This window comes from Bufo bufo, chromosome 6 (genome assembly GCF_905171765.1).
Source record: "Bufo bufo chromosome 6, aBufBuf1.1, whole genome shotgun sequence".
Classification (NCBI taxonomy): domain Eukaryota; kingdom Metazoa; phylum Chordata; class Amphibia; order Anura; family Bufonidae; genus Bufo; species Bufo bufo.
Genome location: NC_053394.1, coordinates 368,628,885 through 368,643,064, shown reverse-complemented (window position 1 = coordinate 368,643,064; position 14,180 = coordinate 368,628,885). Strand labels below are relative to the sequence as shown.

The following is a 14,180-nucleotide window of genomic DNA, read 5'->3' as shown; positions in this document are numbered from 1 at the left end:
TGAGGTCACGTGCCTGCTCCGCCTGCTAGCTGCTAGTGCTTACTACAGGAGCGTGATGTGTGTACCGGTAAGTACGGTACACATGGGGAGCAGGGGAAGAGCATCATTATTCAGTTTAGATATGATGATTAACACTACGTATAATACAGTACATACTGAGCTGGGGGGCCAGAGTACAGTGCCTGCACTGCCCCACCGCTCTCCCCGCCTACTACAGTCCCTCCCTAGGAATCTGTGAATGAGATAATTATGGGGGGGGGTCTGTGGATGGCATTATTATGGAGGGATCTGTGGATGGGACTGTTATGGGGGGATCTGTGGATGACACATATAGCAGTGTCATCCACAGATCCACCACCCCATAACAGTGCCATCCACAGATCCCCCCCATCATAATGCCATCCACAGATCCCCCCCACCATCATAATGCCATCCACAGACCCCCCCATCATAATGCCATCCACAGCTCCCCCCATAACAGTGCCATCCACAGATCCCCCACCCCATAACAGTGCATCATCCACAGATCTCCCATAATAGTGTCATGCACAGACCGCCATTAGTTCAAACCCACCAAAAGCACACCTTTTGGTTAAAAATATATTTTTTCTTATTTTCCTCCTCAAAAACCTAGGTGCGTCTTATGGGCCGGTGCGTCTTATAGGGCGAAAAATGGTATGTGTGGGACGGGTAGTAAACTCTCTTTACTGCTGGGACTGGGGCGTTCCTTCTATTACCATGTCTGTACAGCTTACTGCTGGGACTGGGGCACTCCTTCTATTGCTATGTCTGTACAGCTTACTGCTGAGACTGGGGCGTTCCTTCTATTACTATGTCTATACAGCTTACTGCTGAGACTGGGGTGTTCCTTCTATTACTATGTCTGTACAGCTTACTGCTGAGACTGGGGCGTTCCTTCTATTACTATGTCTGTACAGCTTACTGCTGGGACTGGGGTGTTCCTTCTATTACTATGTCTGTACAGCTTACAGCTGGCACTGGGGCATTCTTTCTATTGCTATGTCTGTACAGCTCAGTGCTGGGACTGGGGCGTTCCTTCTGTTACTATGTCTGTACAGCTTACTGCTGGGACTGGGGCATTCCTTTAGTTACTACTTCTGTACAGCTCACTGCTAGCACTGGGGCGTTCCTTCTGTTACTATGTCTGTACAGCTTACTGCTGGGACTGGGGCATTCCTTCTGTTACTACTTCTGTACAGCTTACTGCTGGGACTGGGGCATTCCTTATGTTACTACTTCTGTACAGCTTACTGCTGGGACTGGGGCATTCCTTCAGTTACTACTTCTGTACAGCTTACTGCTGGGACTGGGGCGTTCCTTCTATTACTATGTCTATACAGGGAGTGCAGAATTATTAGGCAAGTTGTATTTTTGAGGATAAATTTTATTATTGAACAACAACCATGTTCTCAATGAACCCAAAAAACTCATTAATATCAAAGCTGAATATTTTTGGAAGTAGTTTTTAGTTTGTTTTTAGTTTTAGCTATTTTAGGGGGATATCTGTGTGTGCAGGTGACTATTACTGTGCATAATTATTAGGCAACTTAACAAAAACAATATATACCCATTTCAATTATTTATTTTTACCAGTGAAACCAATATAACATCTCAACATTCACAAATATACATTTCTGACATTCAAAAACAAAACAAAAACAAATCAGTGACCAATATAGCCACCTTTCTTTGCAAGGACACTCAAAAGCCTGCCATCCATGGATTCTGTCAGTGTTTTGATCTGTTCACCATCAACATTGCGTGCAGCAGCAACCACAGCCTCCCAGACACTGTTCAGAGAGGTGTACTGTTTTCCCTCCTTGTAAATCTCACATTTGATGATGGACCACAGGTTCTCAATGGGGTTCAGATCAGGTGAACAAGGAGGCCATGTCATTAGATTTTCTTCTTTTATACCCTTTCTTGCCAGCCACGCTGTGGAGTACTTGGACGCGTGTGATGGAGCATTGTCCTGCATGAAAATCATGTTTTTCTTGAAGGATGCAGACTTCTTCCTGTACCACTGCTTGAAGAAGGTGTCTTCCAGAAACTGGCAGTAGGACTGGGAGTTGAGCTTGACTCCATCCTCAACCCGAAAAGGCACACAAGCTCATCTTTGATGATACCAGCCCAAACCAGTACTCCACCTCCACCTTGCTGGTGTCTGAGTCGGACTGGAGCTCTCTGCCCTTTACCAATCCAGCCACGGGCCCATCCATCTGGCCCATCAAGACTCACTCTCATTTCATCAGTCCATAAAACCTTAGAAAAATCAGTCTTGAGATATTTCTTGGCCCAGTCTTGACGTTTCAGCTTGTGTGTCTTGTTCAGTGGTGGTCGTCTTTCAGCCTTTCTTACCTTGGCCATGTCTCTGAGTATTGCACACCTTGTGCTTTGGGCACTCCAGTGATGTTTCAGCTCTGAAATATGGCCAAACTGGTGGCAAGTGGCATCTTGGCAGCTGCACGCTTGACTTTTCTCAGTTCATGGGCAGTTATTTTGCGCCTTGGTTTTTCCACACGCTTCTTGCGACCCTGTTGACTATTTTGAATGAAACGCTTGATTGTTCGATGATCACGCTTCAGAAGCTTTGCAATTTTAAGAGTGCTGCATCCCTCTGCAAGATATCTCACTATTTTTGACTTTTCTGAGCCTGTCAAGTCCTTCTTTTGACCCATTTTGCCAAAGGAAAGGAAGTTGCCTAATAATTATGCACACCTAATATAGGGTGTTGATGTCATTAGACCACACCCCTTCTCATTACAGAGATGCACATCACCTAATATGCCTAATTGGTAGTAGGCTTTTGAGCCTATACAGCTTGGAGTAAGACAACATGCATAAAGAGGATGATGTGGTCAAAATACTCATTTGCCTAATAATTCTGCACGCAGTGTACAGCAGTTTTTGATAATGTCTGAGGGGCTCTTGTCTCTATGGGGATGTCATGGGACTGCTCCTCTGATGCTTGCTGCAGTGCATGCTGGGATTCTTACTTTCACTTTATAGCTGCTCCTCCCACACATCTGGTCTGAGGAGCTCCTCCAGGGAAGTGTGTCATGGTGAACAGGTTAGAAAAATTATATATAGCCAGTACATTTAGCTTTAGATATTAATACTTCATAGTTTTGGCTATTGTCTGGGGCACTTTGGATTTTTGATACTTAGGGTGGCCAACCCCTTTAACCTCTAACAGGATTATAGAGCTGCTGCAAAGCTACTTATCAAGTCCTGGAGTACTATCAGAGATTGGCTGGGAATAAAAGGATCCCTTTGTTGTATGCCTCTTTGGAATAATTATTATTTACAAGTTTTAGATGAATTGGTTAGGGATCAGTATTGGCAAAAGAATAATATTTGTTATCTTACACAGGTGGTTGGAAATGGTCATATTCTTTCTTTTTTGGAGTTATAAATATATCAAATTTATCTTGGTTTTGGCACTTTCAGTTATGCTCGGCACTTTCTAGTATAAAAGAAAAATAGTTTTTTGATATAGATACTTCTACATTTTTGCATGATTTGATAGTAAAGCCAGCACAGAGGGTCAAGATTTATCAGAGTTAGTGCTCATTCGCAGGACCGTTGTTGTTTTGCGGTCCGTTTTTCACAGATCCGTTGTTCAGTATCTGAGGTATTTCTTCCTCTGATTAAGTCATCTTCCGTTTTGTTATTGCACAAAACATATCCATATGGTTTCCGTATTTTTTGCGGATCGTATACAGAAAGAGTAACTTATTAATCACCAAACACATGAGCAATATGGGCTGGGCATAGCATTTCTACAGTATGGATCTGAAAAATACGGATGACATAGGGATGTGTTCCTTGTGCGTTCCATTTTTTTTGCAGACCCATTGACTTGAATCGGGCCTCGGACCTTGATTTGCGGACAATAATAGGACGTGCACTTCTTTTTTGCGGAACGCCCATGCGGTCAAATGAAAACGGAATTCACACGGAGTAACTTCTGTATTTTCTACAGCCCCATTGAAGTGAATGGTTCCGGATACAGTTCGCAAAAAAAACAGAACTGAAGCGGAAAGAAAATACGTTCGTGTGCATGAGCCCTTACAAATATTTACTTAAAGCATGATTTGTTAATTTACACTTCCCTGGGCAAAAGGCCTGGAGAAGAGATTGCCTGATGATCCAACTGGATGATTGGGAGAATATATAAGGGGAATTTGGGATTAGTTTCTCACAATTTTAATCACATATTGCTTCAATTTAATATTTTACACAGAATTTATATTACACTTTTATGGCTCATATTTTGTCCGGATGCGTTGCGGGTGCATCGCGGGAAACCCGCGCGAGTGCGCACGCAATTTCAGCCAGTTTTGTTTGCGATTGCGTTGTTCCGTTTTTTCGGCGTGAGTGCAAAGCGTTTTAATGAGTTTTGTACGTGCGTGATAAAAAACTGAATGTGGTACCCAGACCCAAACCCGGACTTCTTCACTGAAGTTCGGGTTTGGGTTCGATGTTCTGTAGATTTTATTATTTTCCATAATAACATGGTTATAATTGAAAATAATAGCATTCTTTAATACAGAATGCTATATGTCCCTTGAGGGTTGAACAATAATAAAAAAATTACTCACCTCAGCCACTTGATCGCGCAGCCGTTATAGTCTTCTTTCTTCTTCCTGCAGGACCTGCAAAAGGACCTGCGCTAACGTCATCGCGCTCACCACCTGGTGAGCGTGGTGACGTCAGCGCAGGTCCTGCTGAATGAAGATAGAAGATAGGAGACGATAACGGCTGCGCAATCAAGTGGATGAGGTGAGTAATTTTTTTATTATTTTTTAACCTTCAAGGGACATTTTGCTTAGCATTTTGTATTAACCACCTCAGCCCCCCTAGCTTAAACCCCCTTAATGACAAGACCACTTTTTACAATTCTGCACTACACTACTTTCAAGGTTTATTGCTCGGTCCTACAACTTACCACCCAAATGAATTTTACCTTCTTTTCTTCTCACAAATACAGCTTTCTTTTGGTGGTATTTGATTGCTGCTAAGATTTTTCGTTTTTCCGATATTAATCCAAATAGGCCGCAATTTTCTCAAAAAAAGTGTATTTTTAACTTTCTCAGGTTAAATTGTTCAAATATAATTACATTTCTATACAAGTTTGTGTCAGAATTTATTGTGCTACATGTCTTTGATAAAAAAAATCCAATAAGTGTACATTTATTGTTTGCGCAAAAGTTATAGCATTTACAAACTATGGTACAAAAATGTGAATTTCTGCATTTTGAAGCAGCTCTGACTTTCTGAGCACCTGTCATGTTTCTTGAGGTGCTAGAATGCCAGGATAGTATAAATACCCCCCAAATGACCCCATTTTAGAAAGAAGACACCCCAAAGTATTCGCGGAGGGGCATGGTGAGTTCATGTATGATTAAAAAAAAATTCACAAGTTAGCGGAAAATGACACTAGGCTGCAAAAAAGTGTGACACATGTGGTATCGCCGTACTCAGGAGAAGTAGGGCAATGTGTTTTGGGGTGTATTTTTACATATACCAATACCCCACAAGTGACCTCATTTTGGAAAGAAGACACCCCAAGGTATTCCGTGAGGGGCATGGCAAGTTCCTAGAATATTTTTTTTTTGCACAAGTTAGCGGAAAATGATTTTAGTTATTTTTTCCTCTTACAAAGTCTCATATTCCACTAACTTGTGACAAAAAATAAAATTTTACATGAACTCGCCATGCCACTCACAAAATACCTTGGGGTGTCTTCTTTCCAAAATAGGGTCACTTGTGGGGTATTTATACTGCCCTGGTATTTTAGGGGCCCTAAAGCGTGAGTAGTTTGGAATCCAAATGCGTTAAAAAATGCCCTGTGAAATCCTAAAAGTACTCATTGGAATTTGGGCCCCTTTGCGCACCTAGGCTGCAAAAAAGTGTCACACATGTGGTATCGCCGTACTCAGAAGAAGTAGGGCAATGTGTTTTGGGGTGTATTTTTACATATACCCATGCTGGGTGAGAGAAATATCTCTGTAAATGACAACTTTTCCCATTTTTTTTATACAAAATTGTCAATTTACAGAGATATTTCTCTCACCCAGCATGGGTATATGTAAAAAGACACCCCAAAACACATTGCCCTACTTCTCCTGAGTACGGCGATACCACATGTGTGCCACTTTTTTGCAGCCAAGATGCGCAAAGGGGCCAAAAGTCCTACGAGTACCTGTTAGGAGGGCATTTTTAGGCATTTGGATTCCAGACTTCTTCTCACGCTTTAGGGCCCCTAAAATGCCAGGGCAGTATAAATACCCCACATGTGACCCATTTTGGAAATAAGACACCCCAAGGTATTCCGTGAGGGGCATGGCGAGTTCATAGAAGATTTTTTTTTTTTGGCACAAGTTAGCGCAAATAGATTTTTTTTTTGTTTTTTCTCACAAAGTCTCCCTTTCCGCTAACTTGTGACAAAAAGTTCAATCTTTCATGGACTCAATATGCCCCTCAGCAAATACCTTGGGGTGTCTTCTTTCCAAAATGGGGTAATTTGTGGGGTGTTTGTACTGCCCTGGCATTTGAGGGTCTCCGCAATCATTACATGTATGGCCAGCATTAGGAGTTTCTGCTATTCTCCTTAGGCCTCATGCACACGACCGTTGTTTGGGTCCGCATCCGCATGTGGACCCATTCATTTTAATGGGGCCGCAAAATATGCGGACAGCACTCCGTGTGCTGTCCGCATCCGTGGCTCCGTTCCACGGCCCTGCTAAAAAAATATAACATGTCCTATTCTTGTCCGGGCTGTGCGGACAAGAATAGGCATTTATATTGCCGGCGCCCATTCCGTTCTGCAAATTGCGGAAGTCAACACGGGCGCCTTCCGTTTTTTGCGCATCCGCGGTTTGCGGACCGCAAAAAACGGCACGGTCGTGGGCATGAGGCTTTATATTGAGCATACGTGTAATGAGATTTTTTTTTTTCGTTCAGCCTCTGGGCTGAAAGAAAAAATGAACGGCACAGATTTTTTCATTCGCATCGATCAATGTGGATGAAAAAATCTCTGCCAAAAAATGTGCAAAAAAAAAAAAAATGCGATCGCTAATAAAGATCCAAAAAGCTCAAAAGTGATCTTTATAGCGCCGCAGCGATTTTACGGTGTTTTGCCATGGTCAGAAAAAATAAATTTCTGTCACTGCGGTGGGGCGGACTGAACGCAAGTGTGCGCACAAGATCAGGCCTGATCGGGCTAACACTGCGTTGTTTGTAGAGCCCAAGGTGACCCTAATGTAATGATATAGATCTGATTGCGATCAGTCTTGATCACTTACAGATACTATATAGTACTAGGGCTGATTAGCGACAGCGATGACGCTAATCAGCGACTAATCAGTGACTGCAGTGCGGTGGGCTGGGCGCTAACTACCTAACAATTGGCTAACTAACTGGCGGTGATAAGGGACCCTTAGGCCCCATTCACACGTCCGCAATTCTGTTCCGCATTTTGTGGAACGGAATTGCGGACCTATTCAATTCTATGGGGACAGACTTTGTCCCGCTCGGATCCGGAATTGCTGATCTGCACTTCCGGGTCCGCACTTCCGTTCCGCAAAAATATAGAACATGTCCTATTCTTGTCCGCAATTGCGGACAAGAAAATGCATTTTCTATATAGTTCTGGCAATGTGCGGATCCGCAAAATGCAGAAAGCATATTGCCGATGTCCGTGTTTTGCGGATCCACATACGGACATCTGAATGGAGCCTTACAGGGGGGTGATCAATGACAGGGGGGTGATCAGGGAGTCTATATGGGGTGATCAGGGGTTAATAAGGGGTTAATAAGTGACAGGGGGGGTGTAGTGTAGTGTGGTGCTTGGTGCTACTTACAGAGCTGCCTGTGTCCTCTGGTGGTCGATCCAAGCAAAAGGGACCACCAGAGGACCAGGTAGCAGGTAAATCAAACGCTGTTAACAAAACAGCGTCTGATATACCTTTCTGGGGTTAAAAAAATAGCATCTACAGCCTGCCAGCGAATGATCGCTGCTGGCAGGCTGTAGATCAACTTGTTTACCTTGCGATCCTGTGAACGCGCGCTCCTGTGTGCGCGCGTTCACAGGAAATCTTGCGTCTCGCGAGATGACGCGCCGATGCGTCAAGGAGAAATAACCCGGCCGCCTGCAGGACGCATCCCTGCGTTAGGCGGTCGGGAGGTGGTTAAAGAATGCTATTATTTTCCATTATAACCATGTTATAATGAAAAATAATAAAGTGAATAAACCTCCACATCATCTCTTAGCAACCATCCGTGAAAATCGCATGGCATCCGCACTTGCTTGCAGATGCTATGCGATTTTCACGCAGCCCCATTCACTTCTATGGGGCCTGCGTTGCGTGAAAAAAGCAGAGTATATAACATGCTGCGATTTTCACACAACGCAGAAATGATGCGTGAAAAACATCGCTCATGTATACAGCCCCATTGAAATGAATGGGTCCGGATTCAGTGCAGGTGCAATGCGTTCACGTCACGCATTGCACCCACGCGGAATTCTCGCTCGTGTGAAAGGGGCCTAATTTTCCACGGTGTGTGATATGCCAGAGACCAATTATTTACATATGTTTTGAACTTCTACAGAAGTAAAAGAATATTGGGGGGCAATACACAATTATATTAGGGTACTTTCACGCTAGCGTTATTCTTTTCCGGCATTGAGTTCTGTCCTAGGGGCTCTATACCAGAAAAGAACTGATCAGTTTAATCCTAATGCATTCTGAATGGAGAGCGATCCGTTCAGGAGGCATCAGGATGTTTTCAGTTCAGTCTTTTTGCTATTTCAGGACGGGGAAAATACCGCAGCATGCTGCAGTTTTCTCTCCGGCCAAAAAGACTCTACACTTGCCGGAATTACGGACCCGGCATTAATTTACATTGAATTGTATTAGTGCCATATCCGTCATTAAGTGTTCCGGCAAAACGGATATGGCATTCCGGTCTACACATGCGCAGACCGAAAAAAAAAGGGGAATTTTTTTTATACCGGATCCGTTTTTCTGGATGACACAGGAGAGACGGATCCGGCATTTCAATGCATTTATCAGACGGATCCGGATCCGCATCCGGATCCGTCTGACAAATGCCATCAGTTTGCATACGTTTTGCCGGATCCGGCAGGCAGTTCCAGCGATGGAACTGCTTTCTGGAATCCTCTGCCGCAAGTGTGAAAGTACCCTTACTCAAAAATTTAAAGTGACGATTCCATTTATGGTAGAGTTTTGGATTTTGGGTGATCTTTCCAGGGTTGGGTGCCATTAATACAAAAGGATTATTTTGCTTAAAATAATGTTTTTGGCAAGGCTTTTGATTGCACGGGCTTGGTTTTCATCTAATGCTCCAAATATAGATACATGGTTAAATGTTGTTAATAAGATCAAAAGGTATGAAAAATCTTATATAAACAAAGAAATGCTGAGGATAAATGGCTTAATACATGGGGAGAATGGAAATTCTAATCTTTCCTGCCGTAACTTTCTTATTATTCCCATTCTGAGTTCCCGCAATTTGACATAATAGTACGTCATAATGATCGCGCAGGCCCCAGCGATCACTGCAGGGGCCCAACAGTCCGTGGTAGCCGGGCCCCTGCTGTATCCGCCGGCATCGCTGTAAAAGCCAATGCCAGCGGATTAACCCCTTCTATGCCGCGGTCCGCGCTGACCACGACATAGAAGAGGTTTGTGTCAGGTGAACGATCGCATCGAGTCCCCGCATCGGGAACTGCCTTCTACGGGAGCCGAGGAGATCCAGCCTCAGGCTGGGACTCCTAGGCAACCTATTTGTGTATGACTCAGTGTCATACACTAACAGGCAATGCATTACAATACAGATGTATTGTAATGCATTGCAGAGGGGATCAGACACCCAAAAGTGAATGTCATAAATAAAGTTAAAAAAGTAAAAAAAAAAATGGGTTTTTAATAAAATTAATAAAGTAATAAAATTAATAAAGTAAAAAAGAAAAAAAAACGCCCTTTCCCCTTATTTTATAATAAAAAACAGAAAAAAAAAAAAAAACCCACACATATTAGGTATCGCCGTGTCCGTAATGACCGGCTCTTTAAATATATCACATGATCCACCCTGTCTGATGAACACCATAAAAAAATAAAAATAAAAACTGTGTAAAAAAAAGCAATTTTTGTCACCTTTCATCACAAAAAGTGCAACACCAAGCGATCAAAAAGGCGTATGCCCCCTAAAATAGTACCAGTCAGACCGTCACCTCATCCCACAAAAAATTAGCCCCTACCTAAGACAATCGCCCAAAAAAAAAAAAAAACTATAGCTCTCAGAACATGGAAACACTAAAACATCATTTTTTTGTTTTAAAACTGCTATTATTGTGCTAAAGTGAAAAAAATAAAAAAGTATACATATTAAAACTAAGTGAAATAAATAAAAAAATATACATATTAGGTTTCGCCACGTCCGTAACAAACAGCTCTATAAAAATATTACATGACCTAACCACTCAGGTGAACACCGTAAAAAAAATTTTTGAAAAAATGTGTAAAAAAAAAAGCCATTTTTGTCACATTACATCACAAAAATTGCAACAGCAAGTGATCATAAAGGCCTTTGCCCCCCAAAATAGTACCAATCAAACCGTCACCTCATCCCGCAAAAAATGAAACCCGACCTAAGAGAATCAGTCAAAAAATACAAAAACTATGGTTCTCAGACTATGGAGACACTAAAATATGATTATTTTTTTTACTTCAAAACTGCTATTATTGTGCTAAAGTGAAAAAAATAAAAAAGTATACATATTAGGTATCGACACGTCCATAACAAACAGCTCTATAAAAATATCACATGACCTAACCACTCAGATGAACACCGTAAAAAAAAAAAAAGTGTAAAAAAAAGCTATTTTTGTCTCATTACATCACAAAAATTGCAGCAGCATGTGATCAAAAAGGCGTATGCCCCCCAAAATAGTACCAGTCAGACCATCACCTCATCCCGCAAAAAAAGAGACCCTACCTGAGAGAATCGATCAAAAAATAAAAAAAGCTATGGCTCTCAGACTATGAGACACTAAAATATCATTATTTCGGTTTCAAAAATGCTAATAGTGTGTAAAACTTAAATAAATTAGAAAAAGTAGACATATTAGGTATTGCCACGTGCAATACGATCTGCTCTATAAATAAGTCACATGACCTAATCCCTCAGGTAAATGCTGTAAAAATAAAAAATAAAAAAGGTGCCAAAACATAAATCTTTTTGTTACCTTGCCTCACAAAAAACATAATATAGAGCAATAAAAAATCATATGTACCCCAAAATAGTACCAATAAGACTGGCATCTTATCCCTAGTTTTCAAAATGTGGCCACTTTTTTGAGTTTCTACTGTAGGGGTGCATCAGGGGGGCTTCAAATGGGACATGGTGTCAAAAAACCAGTCTAGCAAAATCTGCCTTCCAAAAACCGTATGGCATTCCCTTCCTTCTGCGCCCTGCCGTGTGCCCGTACAGCTGTTTACGACCACATATTGGGTGTTTATGTAAACTACAGAATCAGAGCCATAAATATTGAATTTTGTTTGGCTGTTAACCCTTGCTTTGTAACTGGAAAAAAAATATTAAAATGGAAAATCTGCCAAAAAAGTGAAATTTTGAAATTGTATCTCTATTTTCCATTAATTCTTGTGGAAGACCTAAAGGGTTAACAAAGTTTTTAAAATCAGTTTTGAATACCTTGAGGGGTGTAGTTTAGTTTCTTGAATGGGGTCATTTTGGGATGGTTTCTATTATGTAAGCCTCACAAAGTGACTTCAGACCTGAACTGCTCCTTGAAAAGTGGGTTTTTATAAATTTCTGAAAAATTTCAAGATTTGCTTCTAAACTTCTAAGCCTTGTAACATCCCCAAAAAATAAAATGTCATTCCCAAAATGATCCAAACATGAAGTAGACATATGGGAAATGTAAAGTAATAACTATTTTTGTCAATAGAACATTGGCACACTCATACATACGGAGCCACACGGAATCTAAACAATTTATTATAACTGTGTATAGTTAAAATACAATAAAAATGCACATATAATAAAATATAAACATAAAAAATGGATTAAACAATAGATTCAGTTGCTCCCAATGTTACTCGGGTTTTCTTATTGTGGATACTGACGTATACAGGTGTCCACAAAAGATTGCAAATGCCCTGGGTGTTTCTTTAATATAGCCTTCTCTGCTGGTATGCAGGCGGCTATTATTGCACATAAATTATGGCTACTATCTTAACAGACGTGTTATTTCTGTGTCTGGTTGATGCATATCACAATGGTTGAAATAGAAATACACCCAATTGCAGATATCTATTATGTCTCAGCAGCGAACCGACGGCACACAGGTATATACCACTACTTATCAATGCAGTCCATGTGCTTCCCAAATGCTCTATAATTGGTTCTCATAAGAATGTTCACAAAATTTTGCATAAACTTTCGTGTAGGTTTTCGTTCGAAAAAATCCACATAAAAAAGTCGTATAAAACAATCGCATTGGCAAGATCAGTGCTGGTATTATTTCACAGGGTGTAAGTCAAAGTCATAACCAATAACCCACACTCGTGGGCTTACCTTCCCTTATGCTCGGCTGGATTTTCGAGTTGTTGTTAAATCCGGCTGCTGGCCGGCGTCCCGGCTTCTGCTATGTCGGAGTCTCGATAATCTGTGTCTCACATGGGTTGTGTTCCCAGTGATAGTTTCCAGCTGGCTTAAGGTAGGTTATGTGAAGCGTCTAATTTCAAATCCTCGAGGTCTTTGTAAATAACAGTGCACTGCTTAACTGAGGTTCCAATCTTTGTGGGGTGAAGCTTTTACCAGACGCGTTTCGGGGATGGCTCTCCCCTTCCTCAATGGCAACACCCCTTGCAAGTGAATTGTGGGTTTTTATACCCTTCAATGGTCTCATGGAAAAAAGGATATGGATTCCTTCAATGTGGATTTTTTAACATATGCGATTGTTCTGTCGATTTTAAGGGTATTTCTTGCTGCTGTGACTACCCATATTTATTTATAAGTCCATACTCAATGCGATTTTGCTGTTTTTTGAATATTTTTATACATGCAGGTTTTTTTATGCGATTATTGTGCGTTTTCTCTTGTGATGCGTTTTTTCAATATTTTTTGCATTTATCAATGCTGAATCCACTGTATGTAATATTTTCTTGGAATAACGTCCCTAATTCCAGTTCTGAACAAATTGTTCCAGACATTCTATATTTATGGTGATTCTAATGTTCAAATATCTATCTTCCAGAATGGCTATCTTCAAAATTGGACCATAACTTGGCCACATAGTTATGAATCTGACACATTCAGGGAAGAGTCAGGCGACATACACCCACAATCCAGAGAGGATCGCAGTGCTGATAAACAGCCCGACATGCGATCCTCTGTGAATACATGGGTGGACGACCCTACATCTACAGAAAGCCGAAAATCTCCAGTTCTAAGTTCAGCCCCATTGGCATCAAACTCCGAAAATCATAGACATGCCTGGATTCGGCTCTTGACATCTTCTCTATGTGATTTCCCCCCCCCCCCCTCCAGTGTGTGTCTATCTTCTCCAGCGCCATAAATGATAGGCCTGCACAGCTTTTATTATGCATCTCTTTAAAATGTTTGGATAGTGGGTTGTTTTCACATCCTTTTGTGATGTTATTGAGATGTTCTGATATTCAAATTTTTAACTGTCTTTTAGTTCGACCAATATACTGCTTGGAACAAGGGCACTGGATTAGATAGACCATGCTGGAGGAGTTACATGTGAGAGATTGTTTTACAGTCATCGAGAAGGCGTTCTGAGTTGAGGAAATCTCTGTTGTCTTTTTAGGAAATTTAGTTTTTCTGCATCCTATACATATTCCGCATCTAAAGAAACCATGGGGGTTCAGCCAGCTTTGTGCATTTGTTTTTTTCCCTTTGTCTTTTATTGAGGGGGCTATCTGTATACCCAGATTTGGGGTCTTATTGTATGTGATGAGTGGTTGGGCCGGTAGTATCGGACCAATGGTTTTATCATGTAGAACATGATGCCAATGCCGTTTGATCAACTGCGATATTTGTCTCGATTGGGCATTATAAGGCAAAATTAGTCTGAACTCAGA

At 41.4% G+C, this 14,180-nt stretch overlaps 1 protein-coding gene across 1 annotated transcript in view; it reads right to left on the bottom strand.

Moving 5' to 3' along the window:
• Positions 1-14,180, bottom strand: part of LOC121003692 (L-xylulose reductase-like) — a 92,333-nt gene that overhangs the window by 65,940 nt on the left and 12,213 nt on the right. The window lies entirely within an intron of this gene.